Genomic DNA, 8,103 nt, shown 5'->3' with positions numbered 1-8,103 from the left:
TGCACCCGCCTTCAATGTTATCACCACCATTATACTGGACCCAGTAAGCCTTTTAACATGTACCTGATGCTTGTTGTCATGATTCCGATCAGAACTACTTGTTCTAGTTCCAGTGCATTAGTGTGTGCTGGTTAAAAAAACACCTAACAACTCAACAACACTGACAATTAGCTGACTCCTGTTTCTTATACACGTGTAATATTCACCTTCTGGCTGCTGGTACTGTACTGTAGGTGCAGTTTGTCCTGCTGAAGCGTAACCATGCCCATCATAACCAGTTTAATGGTGTGCTAGCGTCAGAAACCCAGTGGTGGAGACTGCAAATTACTGAATCCTCCCTAAAGTCAACAACAGAGAATCCATGGTGAAGCAAGTTTCTCAACTAGCCACTAATTCAGCCGAGGGAGGAATGTGACACCCTGCTCCACAGCCGGAGTCGGCGAGAACCACATTACACTGCGAATACTACAGTAAATTCAAACCAGAGTGCTGCTCGCCTCCCTTTTCCCTTTAGTTAGCATATCATTGGCAACATCTCTGGGAACTGAGGGATTTGTTTGGATAATCCTACATAAATGCAAATGCAGCAGCGTCCTCATTATTGGGCGCTGGCACGTACAGTACAGCACTCGGCTTCTTGGCTGGAGTAGCTGCTGTTCGCTAGGTAATATCCAGGAGCGCCGCCTGTTGCAGCATTAAATATTACATTATATTATTGGAAGAAAAAGAGATGCTCTCCAAATCCGAAGCTGGTGCTTCTGGCTTCACACGCTCAACTAAAACCGAAGATGGAAGGCGCTGATGGGTCGATAAATCTGGAACATGCTCCAATTCAGGTAAGGCGGTGAAAAGCCGCTAACCCGCTGACCGTCATTAGCATGCTAAGCTAACGTGGCTAAAGCGCTAGCCTGTAGATGCCCAACCACAGCGTGGTTTATTCCACTGTGCAGTATTTTACACTCGATCACAGTTTGGGCTAAATAAGTTGAGATGCCAGCACATCGCAGTCTTTCAGAATAAAAATGTCTCTAGCAATGTTAAACGTGAGCACACATGAAATATTAACGAGTAGCAGATGGACTCATGAATCTTAAACTGCTTTCTAGTCCTTAAAATACTTTATATCACCATCATCTTCTACTGTACATGGATCATCAGCTGGATGCTCAGTTGTCCCAGTTTCATGCCATGAAATTCATAGATCTACAATATATTGGCTTATACATATATATATATATATATATAATATATATATATATATATATATATATATATATATATATATATATATATATATATATATATATATGTATATATGTATATATATATGTATGTATATATATATATATATGTGTGTGTGTGTGTGTGTGTGTATATATATATTAACTATATATTACTATATATTAGTTAGCCTTTGTGGAACGACGGCTCCTTTAATTTAGACAGAAGTTGACAAATTCCACTCAGCAGTTAGATCAATAAATCTGCCACTATCACCTTCATAAATTGTGCCGTATCAAGAGGTTTTACTGTCGGCGCGTGGCAGCAGAGGTCATTTCCATAATCGGACACTTTGCTTAAACACAGCGACTGAAGCGTTAGTAACGGGCCTGTCAGCATCCGTAACCCAGACAGCGCGTGTCCCAGCGACGCGCTGCTTCCTTTCCAGCCTGGCTGCGGTGCGTTTCCCGCGCTCTGCAGGGGGCCTGCTGGCGTCGACGGACGCCAGCAGGATCCAGCGCGTCTCCAGTTTGGCTCCCAGCGTTTCCAGACGCTCCAGAGCGTCCTGTTGGTCACACACGTGCACCTGCTGCCTCTCAGCAGATGACAGTCAGCGATGTGTCAATCTCTGGGCTACGCCTCAACATCCCCGCGTCTCCGAGGGATGAAAACAGGTCGAATCCTTCTGCACATTAATCCAGATGGCTGGCTGCAATTTCAAAAGCCTCATTGTCATTCCCTGACATTTCACAAGCCCCCCTCTGAGTCTTTGCTTATCTGACTCATGCTGACTGAAATGAGGATTGGAGCAATATGGAATTCAGATGCCTCGCAGGATGATCAGCCGACTTTGTCTCCTGATACAATGAGGATAATTTTTCTGTCCTGATTGTCTTTGAATGCTTAGACAGTATGTCAAACATTAACAAATGAGCAGTATAAATCAACACATTAACTGACATGACTTCTACAGAATCTAACATTGATATTTTGAGTTCATTACTAATGGAGGCGAGTGACTGAAGGCTGGTTGTGTATAACCAATCCAAGCGTCCTCAGAGCTGACTGGAAACATATTATTGTATGAGTCAGGAACTAATTTTGTTCGAGCTGTTAACCCTGGCTGCTGGAGTTCATGGCTGAAGCCAGCTGAGTCCTTGTCTGATGCCTTTTCCTCATCACGGGCACTTTAAGTGCTTGTTGAGTCACTGGATGGTCTAAAGAAATAAGTTCTATATTAATCACTAGCCTCCTGCTGCACAGGCCTGCTGGAATCTGACTGGATGCTGTTCAGAAACAGCTTCGTGGTATAGTGTCTAAAATGTCCATCATTAGGAAGAAGAAACCCAAGAGAACCATTACAGTGTAAAATGATTAACCTCAAACCAAAGCAGCCAAAGGAATTTAATGACCTGATAAATACTACACTGAGAAGATCACTAATAAAATGTCACATATAATGTTTATTTCATTAACGTTAATGTTTTTAACCGGTGTTATTCTGGTAAACATCAAAGTGCTGGAGAATTTGTCTGAAACACAAAACCCTGAAGACCTAAATTAAAAATTGATGTTAGATTACTCAATAGCAAAAGTTATTGAATATCTATAGATCAATAATCAGGAGTAAACACGCTGACAGAGCTGTACTCCTCCTGCAGTGGCCTTTTCCCTTGTGTCCTCTCAGGTTTGTGTGTTTACTGTAACTGAGATTAAAGCCACGCAATCCTGATATCACAGTCAGACATTTCTGAGAATTAAGGTGATTTACACATTTCTAATTTTAATCTCTGATCTGAACATGTAGCTTATGAGTGATGGTGCGTCCTAAACACACACTGAAGAGGCTCCAGGAAACCACCGCTGGTTTAACTGCAGTAGGAGTCCACAGATGCAGATGTTGACCGTGTGGAGTTTTTGTGTCTTTACCTCCACTGATGCACATCATAAAACCTGACATCAGAAACTGATGACACATCCATCTTTTACCCTAACGGCTCCTCCTTGGCACCAGTTAACCTGCATGTGTTTGGACTGACAGAGGAACAGAGGAACAGCGGCCCTGCGAGGAGGCGACAGCGCTAACAACTGGGTGATATAATAAAAACAACACAAACAGTAGCATAAGACAGCGTCATCTCCAAAGGAGTCACTCCGCCGAGTGACACTGTAATCATGTTTACAGATGGCCTCCCATTAACCCCGGCCGACGAGATGCCCTTAAGGTTATTTATGACCGGCAAGATTGACCCAAGGTAAGAATCCGCGATGATCACCTTGTCACTTTCTCTGGTTTATATCAAACAGCTCACGCTCCATCAGCACCACAGCTGATAGCTCTATTCCAGCAGCAAAAACACAATCACCTCCAGCATTGACTGGCTGTCGGTGTGAAAGATATGGCGTTTATGAGCGCGAAGCTCGAGCGCTCTGGGGTCTGGAGTGTCCCAGCTGAGCAGGTCAGCACCAACAGGTCAGCGTCAACAGGTCAACGCCCACAGGTCAGCACCAACAGGTCAGCACCAACAGGTCAACGCCCACAGGTCAACGCCCACAGGTCAGCACCAACAGGTCAGCACCAACAGGTCAGCGTCAACAGGTCAACGCCTCCAGGTCAGCGCCAACAGGTCAACGCCCACAGGTCAGCGCCAACAGGTCAGCGCCAACAGGTCAGCACCCACAGGTCAGCGTCAACAGGTCAACGCCTCCAGGTCAGCGCCAACAGGTCAACGCCCACAGGTCAGCGCCAACAGGTCAGCACCAACAGGTCAGCGTCAACAGGTCAACGCCTCCAGGTCAGCACCCACAGGTCAGCGCCAACAGGTCAACGCCTCCAGGTCAGCACCCACAGGTCAGCGCCAACAGGTCAGCGCCCACAGGTCAGCGTCAACAGGTCAACGCCCACAGGTCAACGCCAACAGGTCAACGCCAAGAGTCAACGCCCACAGGTCAGTGCCTACAGGTCAACGCCCACAGGTCAACGCCCACAGGTCAACGCCAACAGGTCAACGCCCACAGGTCAACGCCAACAGGTCAACGCCAAGAGTCAACGCCCACAGGTCAGTGCCTACAGGTCAACGCCCATAATCTGCCAACGGGGAAGCGACGGCGCAGTGTCTGAGCTCGTAAACACGCCCGCTCGGCGGCTTTAAACGTGTACGGCTGTGCATAACAGTGCGACGCGGCCCTCTCCTCCCGCGCGGGATTAGCATAGCACAGTCACCCACATGTCAGCCTCAATCAGAGCGACTGCTCAGTCAGAACTGAGTTTTCAGGCTTACTGGTGTATGAAATTCATTTACTTCACACCTCCTCTCAGACTTCATCTTAAATCAGCGGCCATTCAGCTCTCTGTGTGTGTGTGTGTGTGTGTGTGTGTGTGTGTGTGTGTGTGTGTGTGTGTGTGTGTGTGTGTGTGTAGGTAGGGGAGGTTGTTGTTGCACCAGGTTCCCTGCAGGAAATCCAACGGGGGGAACGTTGCGGCCGTGAAGGAAATATTGGCAGAGCCAGACGTCGGGTTAGTGCATCAGATGCGTCTGCAGTGTTGTCTTTGGAATTGAGATGTGTAATGCTACTGGTGTGTGGATGTGTGTGTTGTGCTGAACGCAGCAGGAGCGGAGGATCAAAACTATCTCCGGCTTTAGCCTTGTCAGGAACACGCTCCCACTAAAATGCTCTGCACAGAGGAGCTGTTTAATGAATATTAATGTCGTAGCACAGTTTGGTCCTTTACTTCTTGGTTCTGTGCGTTCGACCTTGCTCTGCTGCTCCGTTACGTGTTGTTCTGTTGCTTTTGTGCAGATGTTTAAATGTTTAATTAGTGCCCTTTCTTCGGCCGGGTTCATGGGTGAGAGTCTGCACCGTCACCTGACGCTCACCCAAACGGCGCCGGTGTCACTGCCAGAACCCTGCCCAGGTCCGGGCCCGGTTCGTTCTGCCGATCCGCTCCTCTCGGGCCTGATTTCACTCTGGGCGTCTGCAGATGCGCTCGTCCCCTCGCGCTCGACCGAAACTCCGATGACTCACCTCCCCCTCCTTTCAGCACCTGTTTCCCATTCTCTAATCAGTTCACGTCTCATGTCCCGGCCCCGTTCCTCCTGCCGCTCGCCAGATTGTCTGTTATTGTGTTTTGTTCTTGTGTAGCCGTCCTCCTACTGTAGTTTTCTGCTCTGATTCCTGTTGGCGGTGGCTTGTGTCCGCTGTGGTTAGCGTCTGTTTCCTCTTCAAATACAATCAGGCGAGGAAACATTTGAAGCAGGAAACTGAGAAACGCGGAGAGCGAGCGCGTCGACTGCTTACCTGAAATGAGCCTGAAACTTTTAGCCCTGCTTCACAGGTTGCCATGGCGACGCGCATCAGCCAGGCTACTTTGCGAGAGAGATTCTGACAAACGGATCCGGCGGAACAGGCAGCGAGGTCGTGGGATCACGTCCAGCCGGGGACGGAGGGACACGGGCTGCAGACAGCACGGACTCACAGACGGCTCCGTCCACAGGCCTGTTGCCTCTGAATGAGGTGCACGAGGCACCAGTGTTCCTGATTATAGCAGAGCACGGTACAGCATGTGCAGACTCTGATTGGAACCATGATGCTGGCACACCTGCTGACAATTAAAGCAAAGGCCGGGGCCGAGGCCTTTCCCAGTCGTGGAGCATTATCTTGTTTTGGTCTTGGACTTGTATCACCGCCATCTGCATTTTGTTTTTACTGTACATTTCTGCAGCTCCTCTATTTGGTCTGGTCTGGAATATTTAAACGATTCCAATCACGCGCTGACATCTCACGCGTCCTTCTTTTGGCCTAAAGGTTAGTCGGCTGCTCTGGAGACGAGGACGCAGCTGGTAAAGCTTTTACACCATCTTAATACAGTTTACCTTTAGTTATGTGACGCAGCCCCGGCTCCGGGCTGTTTTACTACTTTTTGCTATTATCAAATTTATGAGCCTGACCGTGGAAAGCAGACTCAATATGCACTCAATTTATTTGTTATGGCTTTTAATGTGAAAATATTTAATTGCTTTTGTCTTAAGTCATAAAGCATTCATAATGACTCCACTAGTAATTCAGCACACGTGTCTTATTTAAATGACGATTAAAAGAGCTTTTTTTCTCGACGGCCAGAGCTGTAATTTACTGGCTTTGCTATAATTAGGTGCCTCCTGTGGTTTATGCAGTGTAATGTGTTATCTGCTGTTTTGTTGGACTAAGGATTTCACCTTAACGCACGGTTCTAAAATGGGCGCGTTGTGGACGGTGGAACCTCTTCACAAACAGTTTCATGCAGCAGGAGTCGGTGGATGAGGCTCGTTTGAGGTTTGCTCTAAGTCCACAGTGTCAGTTTTAAACCCCTGCTACACTTGATTACAGCAGCTGCAGGTTGTGTGTATGTGTCCATTCAGTGGAATATTTTAAAATCCTTTAACAGTTTGAAGTTCCTGCTGTCATTCCAGCGCGCAGGCGTTTACCTGGATTCACTCGGGTCCAAGAGCTGTACCTTCCAGACAATTAGTCAGTCAGAGCTCCATCACCCATTCAAAAAGCTTCTATAATAACCAGTGGGATACCAATTAGAATAATGTGCTCATATCTCATATGCCAGGTTTCACTTTCCAATACCGAGGTCCATTAATAAGGTTGAGCGGCTGTCACAGACCAGCGTTCCGTCTGAAATGGGTCAGAGGTTGCGAAATCAAATGGGATGTTGAAAGTACAGGCGTGGGGATGTGAGCTGTGAGTCTGCGAACACGTCTGGGTGATGAGACCAGCGCCTGGGCTCTGATCTGCAGATAGCGCGTCATGATTCAGCCGGTGTCAGGGATGTTTTGCAGAGGGTGCATGCTGTACCGCCGCTCCTCCAACAGGCGAGAACACCCTATAAAAAGCATATTGACTGAGGAGAACGGAGCCTCCACGTCTAGATCCTTTCCCATCTAGTCACTGCCCCGGAGGGTCAACACAGTGACTGTGGTCATTGGGAATGTTACCACACCCTCATTGTGAAGAACAAACACGATTCTGGCCGCGATGGGTAATAAATGAGACCAAGTTCTTTACTAAGGCATGTGGAGCCCAAGGCGGTGGAAACGTTGCTCTATGACAAATACCTGAACCTTCGCCTGATATAAACCTGGAGGAAAAATGAAACAGCCGAGAAGCAAAACATAGAAATATGAAAATAGCCAATATCAATAACTTTGACTACGATGCGTCGTACACAATTCACCTTCAGAATATAAACAGACAATAATAAATAGAATTCCATCTCTTGTGTGGCTGCAAGTTGCTGGATTATTGCGTATTAGTGACCAAACAAGTTTCACATTTGGAGGTTAATATCCTGTCTTTTATGTCTATGCAGCTGCTGTAACTTAGTCATATATGGCTTTTGGAATCATGGGCTGGATATCAATTCAGAAGAAGTCTCAGAAAATCTTTGTTGCATTGAATAAAAAGAATTATATGAGTTTTTCACATTTATGACTAGTTTCATATTTATCATATATGAATGGCAGTGGTTTATCCTTATGACCCTATGAAACAGCAAAGACACTATTCCACTACTACAGTACTTTCTCCATATTGTTAATTAAAAGCATGTGAAAACTTAAAATGGTTGTGGAGACCTGTAGGTTCCTTTTTATTCATGCTTTATCCATTTTGCTTAGAAATACATTTCATCTTTACTTCTAATGCTCTAAGTTCTACAGTACTGCACAGATAACTGTGCTGTGCATCACTAAAAGCCTCCACATCACACAAGTAAGCGGAATTGATTTCTCCGAGGAGCTGCACTACAGAAAACATCCCGCTTGGTTGATCCTCCCCTCAACGTTTCAGTCGGCTCCAGCTTTAACTCCGAATAAAACAGCAAAGCACAGTAGC

At 46.6% G+C, this 8,103-nt stretch overlaps 1 long non-coding RNA gene across 1 annotated transcript; it reads left to right on the top strand.

Moving 5' to 3' along the window:
* Positions 1-1,411: 1,411 nt before the first annotated feature.
* On the top strand, positions 1,412-6,336 carry LOC129604709 (uncharacterized). Its single transcript, XR_008695860.1, has 3 exons — positions 1,412-4,169; positions 4,643-4,738; positions 5,558-6,336. It is a non-coding gene; the product is annotated as an uncharacterized LOC129604709 (long non-coding RNA).
* Positions 6,337-8,103: the final 1,767 nt, after the last annotated feature.

This window comes from Betta splendens, chromosome 10 (assembly GCF_900634795.4).
Source record: "Betta splendens chromosome 10, fBetSpl5.4, whole genome shotgun sequence".
In the NCBI taxonomy this organism is placed as follows: Eukaryota; Metazoa; Chordata; class Actinopteri; order Anabantiformes; family Osphronemidae; genus Betta; species Betta splendens.
The sequence above is the reverse complement of the archived record's forward strand: the minus strand, read 5'-3'. Positions and strand labels throughout refer to the sequence as shown.